Here is a 7,913-nt window from a genome sequence, read left to right on the forward strand (position 1 = left end):
AGAGCCGCTATCTGGCAAGCCACCACCTCCAGGAAACCATATCATGTTGGGCTGAAGCAGCAGCCTTCCACTCAGGCTGTCCGAAAATAGCATTACCTCTGACACAGTTTTTATTTTAAAATTGCACAAACATTTAAATGTATTTGAATTCGTTTTTCAATCATTTGAGTCATGCGCGGTCGTACCTGATTGCAACAGCAGAACAAGCCGCTAATATTAGCGCGGGTAAAGTGATCCACTCGCTCCCAGATCAAGGCGGAAGAAGCGCTGCTGTTGCGCCGGGCCTCGTCGCTATGGCAGGCCACGGCGGCGGGCCCATGACATTGATACGCGCGGCGGTGGCGGTCTGAGATTCCACGGCTGAGACACTGCTGTGGTGGCGGGCAGCAGCAGCAGCGCCACTGGAACTTGGCAGGGGAGTCGTCTTTTCCGTTCGCGAGTCTCCACGCTGTCAATAACGCAGTGTACCCGAGCCAAGCACCATCACTCCAGGTCTCTTGATTGCAGGACTCCTGGTAAGTGAACAGCTTGCCTGCTACCTGTCACATCAGCAGCAGTCGCTGCTTTGTTAAGACCAGCCCATTGGGCTGCTCGACTGTTTCTGGATCGCCACTCGGCCAGCTTGGAGGAGTGATTATTGGAGGAAGACACTACCACAAGTGTACAAGGTATGTCTACCCATGATTATAATGATTTCAGTGCTGTGCCTGAGGACAGTTGGTAACTCTAAGCACCATTCGCGCAGTATCAGAACAAAATAAGGTGAGATGAATTCCCGGAACGGCGTTCCACTAGATTGGAATCGGATTGCACCGAGCCCTCAAAATATATAATGGTGGGTGAGTGATGTCGTGCCATATGTTGAGGTTAACGGTAATGAGAACGCCATTCGTCCACCAGACGAGGTCGCACAGTGCTGTGTGGGGAAGCGTTTGTGGCTTGGAGTGCATTCATTAATCTGTGCGCAGGTCGAGGGGCAATTGTAGGCGGTTTGACCAAAGCTTTACGCAGAATAACCTTAGTTTGTACACAGCTTAGTACTGTATATTTAACATACAGCAGAAATGCAGTGAGGTGTTGACAGTGTGTCCCTGGAGACGGCGGGGCCGCGTGCCCATCACACAGATACTTTACTGCGGTTACATAAAGCTATGACGTAATGCTGCAGAACATTTGCATTGCTAATGGCCCTACGTAACAGCACATACATGACGGGTACTTCAGTCGCCGAAGCGGCTATGGGCACATCGGTTCGGTCAAGGTCAATAGGTCATGACGGCCACTAACATTGATGTATCTACGCGTCTCCATAACTTCAAGATCCTGAAGCTGTTACTAAGTTGAAAGGCCCACTCTTACCTATAGCCTGACCCATCCTTGTCATCGTTAAATCTCCGACACTTTTATGGTATGTTCTAAATCAAGAGGCGGGGGTGATGTTCTTGTGATATACAATCGAATACTGTAAAATGTGAAATTATATACCGACGAGTCTAAATGCTATCGCATCTCAAAAAGCTCCATAGACACAGTGGGGATGTTTATTTATAGGTAAATAAACCTTTAAATAACCTTTCTTTTCCATCGGCAGATGGAAAATCAAGGTATTGAGCCTGGACTAGAACTGAGGCGGGGAGGACATGGAAAACACGTAGGCTTTCGCGACCAATATTATTCATAATAAAGGCTTTTGGGTTAGATCGCGTTATTTATAAATGTGTCGTAACCCCCCACCACCCGACACGGCCAATCAGCAAAAAAGTGTCACGTTGACAAAAGACAAATAATTCACTATTTTAGCCCACCGGTGTGCTGAAGAGTGAATCCACAAGATTTACAGTTTGAGTACGCCGTTTCGCTGGTAATTACATCCAGCATCATCGGGCAATTCGCCAGAATGGTGAAGCCCTCTCCACTTGCTCCCGGTCTTAAATAGAGCAGCAGGGTGACGTCATAATTTAACTCATTCAGGTGCAGTGATTTGAGGCGGAGGCGGGGGGGGGGTATTGTAATTATATAATAGATTAGTAATCAGTTAATTATTATGATGAGTAATAAGTTGTAGATATTGAGTACATTGATTACATTGATGTATCTTCTTGGTTCTTTCGGTAAAGTCACGTAGAATAGAAATGACTTTACCGAAAGAACCAAGAAGATGAATCCCTGCAGTTACGAAAGCTTTAAATCGAAATTTACATTGATGTAGTTTATATTTAGTTTTTTCACATCGGTAGTAGTGGTAATTGCAGTTCTTTAGCGTCAATATGCTAAATTCCTCTGTTGATAGGTAAACTCAGCTTATTGGAGAGTATATTGAGTTGATTGATAATATTGATGTAGTTTATATTTTAGTTTTTTATCAGCTTACTATATAGTTTTCATTATATAGTGTAGTATATACCCAGTTACTTAATGTTAGTAGCTCAGCTTATTGGAGAGTATATTGAGTACATTGATTATATTGATGTAGTTTATATTTAGGTTTTTCACATCGGTTTATTGTATGGTAGTAGGGTATTTGTAGTTCTTTAGAAACTCTTTTTTTGTTTCCCACAATGCACTAGCTTGATACGCGGTTGTTTGGCTGCTGCAGTTCTTTATTATGAAAATTTCCCTCCCTTTATTACTGTGCTAATCCTACATAATACAATAGAATAATATTACTTTGAGACCCCCCCCACCGCCTACACATTCCACAAGGAGTGACTAACCCCATATCTGAATTTGTCATCAATATGCTAAATTCCTCTGTTGATATGTAAACTCATTTGTCAAGGCGTTCTCCTCCCACCCAGCCTAAAAGACGCTGCCAAGCTTAGCAGTGTTCATTAAGACGCTGTCTTTCCGATAGCTCTGTTTCTTCACCTGAGGACGGCTGCTTGCGTAGTGGCCGAAACGTCGTGATAATTTTATTATATTATGTTTTATTTTTATTACTTTATTGTTTCCCTCCTACGTGACTTTACCGAAAGAACCAAGAATATTTGTCTTTTGTCAACATGACATTTTTTTGCTGATTGGCCGTGTCGGGTGGTGGTTACGACACATTTATAAATAACGCGATCTAACCCAAAAACGTTTATTATGGAGGACGTGGAAGTTGAGTGAGGTGAGAGGGGGGAGGTAAGAGAGTGTGTGGAGGTGCCGTGGCTTTGCACGTGGCCTGTAATCCAGCACTGTGAAGTCAGCGAAGATTGGTGTATCGGACAAATAACTAAATATTACGAGACTTCATTCCCGTGGGCATCGAGATGAAATACTCTAGATCGCCAGCAGAATACAGTACAGCAAAGTGTGGATTTACGTCTTTTCTGTATGAGATAGAGTGTTGCCCCCTCGCATGCATTGGTTTCCTTCGGGTGCTGCGGTTTATTTATGTATAGACAATCACTACTTGGCTGAAAACATCGTAATGTATGGAGAACTGCAGAAAAAAAGTTGTACCAGATCACCGGTTGGCTACATAAGGTGCAGAAGTTCAACATACACATACAACAGCCCTTTAGCTTCAGTTTGGTTTCCGAGTAATTATGAAATGCAATTTGCATGAGCGATGCAATAAATATTATCATTACATTTTTTAATATGTGAAGTCGGAGAGTGCACGGAGGGGAGTAGAGTGAGATGAGAGGGGAGATGTAGGGAGGGATGAGTCCACCAGGGATCTTGAAGGTGGTGAGCGTGATTTGAAATTCGATTGGGTTGGGAGCCAGTGGAGGGATCAAGTTGTTGGGGTGATGTGATCTGTAATCCAGATATGTTTATACTTCTTATCCACGACCTGTCGTCAGAGAAACGTGTCTCACCGGCACTCTTTGTTAGTGCTTGGGCACTAACGTACACACAAATAATACAATTAGGCTAACGGAGCAAAGGAAGCAGCGTAAATGAGTCGGAATGAATGAGATACCATGCACAGGGGATGATCGAACCCAGACAAAAACAATTGTCAAATCTAACCACAACCATCACTCGTGACAGTTCATTGCCTCCGTCTTCAAGGTGTTTAGCTACGGCAGCGTTCATAGGAGGCTGTAGACGAGCTTTGTCTGGGTCGATGACCCAGAAAATAATTCCTCACCCGGCACACCACATCAGGTATACTTCTTACTATGACTGTGGATACTACACTAGTTACATGTCACCTACTCCAGTCTACTAGCGTCCTGGAATATATCAGGTAAGAAATTAATCCCTGGCTGTAGAGCTCTGAATCTCAACTGATAGTGCTACGACTCACATTCTGTGATATCATTCGAGCAGTTGCTTTCAATTATCCTGCCCTGGTGATACAGCGGCTGCTAGTGCGGCAATTGCTGCGCGCAAGCTGTGCACCCGCCTGTTAACAGCGTTCAGTACCGTGCTATGGAGAAGGCGCTTGTTTGTTAGTGTCCGCTTGCTATGGCGAAGGAATTCCGAGCGGGGATACGTGGAAGAGCTCAGATTGTCCTCGTGCAATGCCACCACTGCCTCCCAGCAACAACTCTTGAGCCCACTTTGAAAACCCACGTCTTTGATGTACGCCACGATAACGGTTCCCTTATAATCGCACACAGATGCCGTCGGATTGGATCTTTGATGATGCTGAATGTGTTTACTGGTCTGGTTTATACTCGGTTGGGATGGCTTGTTTTGCCACAGCACTCATGAAAGGAACTGACCGATAGTCCCGATGCTTTCCTGGATAAATAACACACATCACTCTTCTTAATAATACTTTTTTAACACTTGTGTAGAGGTGTTAACTACGCGCTGTTGCGTAACCTGCATTGCCACCAGGGCAGTGCAGCATTACCCCTGGGTACAACGGTTGGGGTCAGTCGAGGTGAAACGGATCGTAGCCAGGGTTTGGTACGAACCAATCAGACGGTTCCACGTGGGAATGTATGATTGGTTCTGCCTGGCCACGAAGGAGTATAAGACGGGTGACCCAACGGACCTCGGGGAGTTCTCTCCCTACACGAAGACAGAAGACTGGGCTGGAGCCTAGCTAGGACCCTGGACCAGCCTTCCAACCCTTCTAAGGGCTAAGGCTCGGCATACCCAGTGGTCAGGACCCACCAGGCTAGCGGTGGGTCAGATAGCCTCCCCTAGGTCCTAGCCGGAGGACTAGGATAGCGGTAGACGTGTGAGTCCCGCCAAGTCCGGAGGCTGTACCTCCTTAGGTATCAAGGAGGTTAGCGGTAGACGTGTGAGTCCCGCCAAGTCCGTAGGCTGTACCTCCCTAGGGTATCGGGTGAGGGGACCGTATATCCCTCTGTGTGTGTTAAGCATTGTATAAGGAAATAATACAATAAACAGAGTGTGCCTCCTAAGAAGTCTGCTCGTCCTTACAACACTACACTTGTATCCGGCCAGCTGGCAATTCGGAAGGTTGCGAGTTCAAATCCTCGTCGGGGGGTTGATCCAACTCAGTATATCTCCAGTCGTTAAAATGAGTCCTACTACAATTTACAGCTTATGGCTGTAAATTGGAGATAACCACCAATGCCTCTACTCATTTGAGCAGCAGCAAATCGCTGACTATTTGTAGTGTCATCAGTCATAAAAGGCGGTGACTGTGCACCAAGAGCTAAGGTACAGCTAGATAAATCAGAGGCCCAGAACTCGCCGACTCTCATGCTGCCCTCAACAGGCTGGCTGTAGCGTTTGTCGTCAGCAATTGAGTGAACTCCGTTTAAACCACTAGAGGTTGTTTTTATTAGATCACGTAAATATAAATGGACTGCGTGAGGTCTGCCATCTTCAATGTCTACACAAGTGACATGCCACCAACTAGGTCCCACAAATTCGTGTATGTGGATGACCTTGTCCGAGTAATGCAAGCAGCCACTTTCAACGACGTCGAATCTACTCTGAACCAAGACCTAAATACCATGGGGGAAGATTTCTGGAAATGAAGCGCTCAAGGCAAATCCCCATAAAACAATTCACTGCATTTCATCTTGATAATAAGAGCGCCAAGTATGCTCCGAAAGTGGATTTCTGCGGCAACACTGTGCGACACGACCCCACTCCAACCTATCTCAGAGTGAAGTCTGACTATATGCTAACCTTACATGATCACCAAAAAATGATTGCCACCAAGAACAAAACAAGGGTCAATCTGGTCCAGAAACTGGCAAGCACAAAGCTGGGAAGCATGAGCACAAGTGCTACCGACATGAACGATTGCCCTGTACACCAGTATGGACCAGAAGTAGTCACACTCAACTTGTTGCTATCCAACTAAACACTACAATGTGGTGTATCATCGGAACCCTCAATTCGACCAGTCCTGTCATACATCTCTTCCCCAGCCATCCGCTACAACACTGCAATCCTCTGGGAAATCCTGCAAATAGAGGAAAACAGTCGCCTTCCCATTCATCAGGACCTCAATAACGTCCCTCGTAATGGCTTGAAGTAACACAAGCCCTTTTGGACCCATCTGTTTAACCTTAAAGAATGCAAATTCAACTCCGATGAAGGTTTGAGAGCTGAATGTGAAAGACCCACCATAGAAGATCTTTGAGTTTGATCTTCCACGAAGATCATGATCCATCCTAAACCGCATTCCGCACAAACCATGATAGTAGATGCAGATACCTGATGCACAAATGGAAAAAAAACCCTCTCCATTAGTAGTGTGCGACTGTGGTCATCCAGAACAGACCATACAACGTGTAATGACGCAAAGCCCGATCCATAAATATGAAGGAGACATCACAGCGATACACTCCTTTACTCCTGATGCGGGTATCTGGCTTGACCACCTGAATGTGAAATTGGAGTTCTTGCTCTGCATCTACATCAGCAACATTGCTGCTATGAAATATCAATAACCCTATCCCTGCTTTCACTCCATCAGTCTCAATTCTCCCAAACACCTTTTGGAATTCCCACTGCTACTTCCCCTCCTGGACCCGAACTCCGACGTTCATTGACAACGGCAGTGTTTTTCAAAGCAAAGTGGCGTGTCTTTACTGTGGCGCCTCGCTGCCTCGTACCCCCCATGGGCACAGCTACCACACACCACCTCTTCCCACCTGCGTGTGCCTCGATCCGCTGCGCCTTCCTCCGCCAGATAGCTGTCAACACAGGCCTGCATGCCTGCCTGCGATGCAGTTGCGCTGCTCTCAGGATCCTCCAGAATATTCTGGGTGAGGAGCCAGGAGGTAGTGTGGTGGAGAACCGGGTTTGCCTTTCTCCTGTCGGTGTTCAGATGAAGCTCAGTAATGTTCACAACCGCCTCCCCACTTGCGCCACCCCCGGTTTATATATAAACATGTCCTGAAGACGTGTGACTTTGAGTGGCAGTGGACCCCAGGAGCTGCCAGCCGACGATGACGGCGGCAGGACTGTCGATGCCCGATGTCCCAGCAACTATAGCTGTAACTCGTGATCCCCCGACCTGCCGGTATTTAAGGATCTCGCCATCTTTGTGACACCTGGTAAACGAAAGCAAATGTTTTACCATTTAAACAAGACTATTGGTTGTGCATTGCTATGTTTCAATCTTTATTTGAAGCTTTCGTGACTGCAGGAATCCATACTCTTTGGTTCTTTCGGTAAAGTCACGTAGGTAGAAAATAAAATAAATCATCATCAGGTGGGAAAGCATGGTCTGCTGTTTTAAAACAGTCTGCCTCAGCAGATCATGCTTTCCCACCTGATGATGGACGCTTGTGTTGCACCCGAAACGTCGTGATTTATTTTATTTTATACCTACGTGATTTTACCTAAAGAACCAAAGAGTATGCATTGCTATGTTTGTTTTAATGTTCCGTTGGTCTGGGGTCCACGCCACTGACGCTGTTTCCTTAATGCGTCTCCCTTATTATTTCTAGTCTTAAAAAATCAGGTGCCGTAGAGCCAACGCGAACTGTCATCCCAGGGCATCGGTCTCGTTCAGGGTGTGCAGGGTCAGA

This window comes from Petromyzon marinus, chromosome 39 (assembly GCF_048934315.1).
Source record: "Petromyzon marinus isolate PM22_M1 ecotype Great Lakes invasive population chromosome 39, UKy_Petmar_22M1.pri1.0, whole genome shotgun sequence".
Lineage (NCBI taxonomy): Eukaryota > Metazoa > Chordata > Hyperoartia > Petromyzontiformes > Petromyzontidae > Petromyzon > Petromyzon marinus.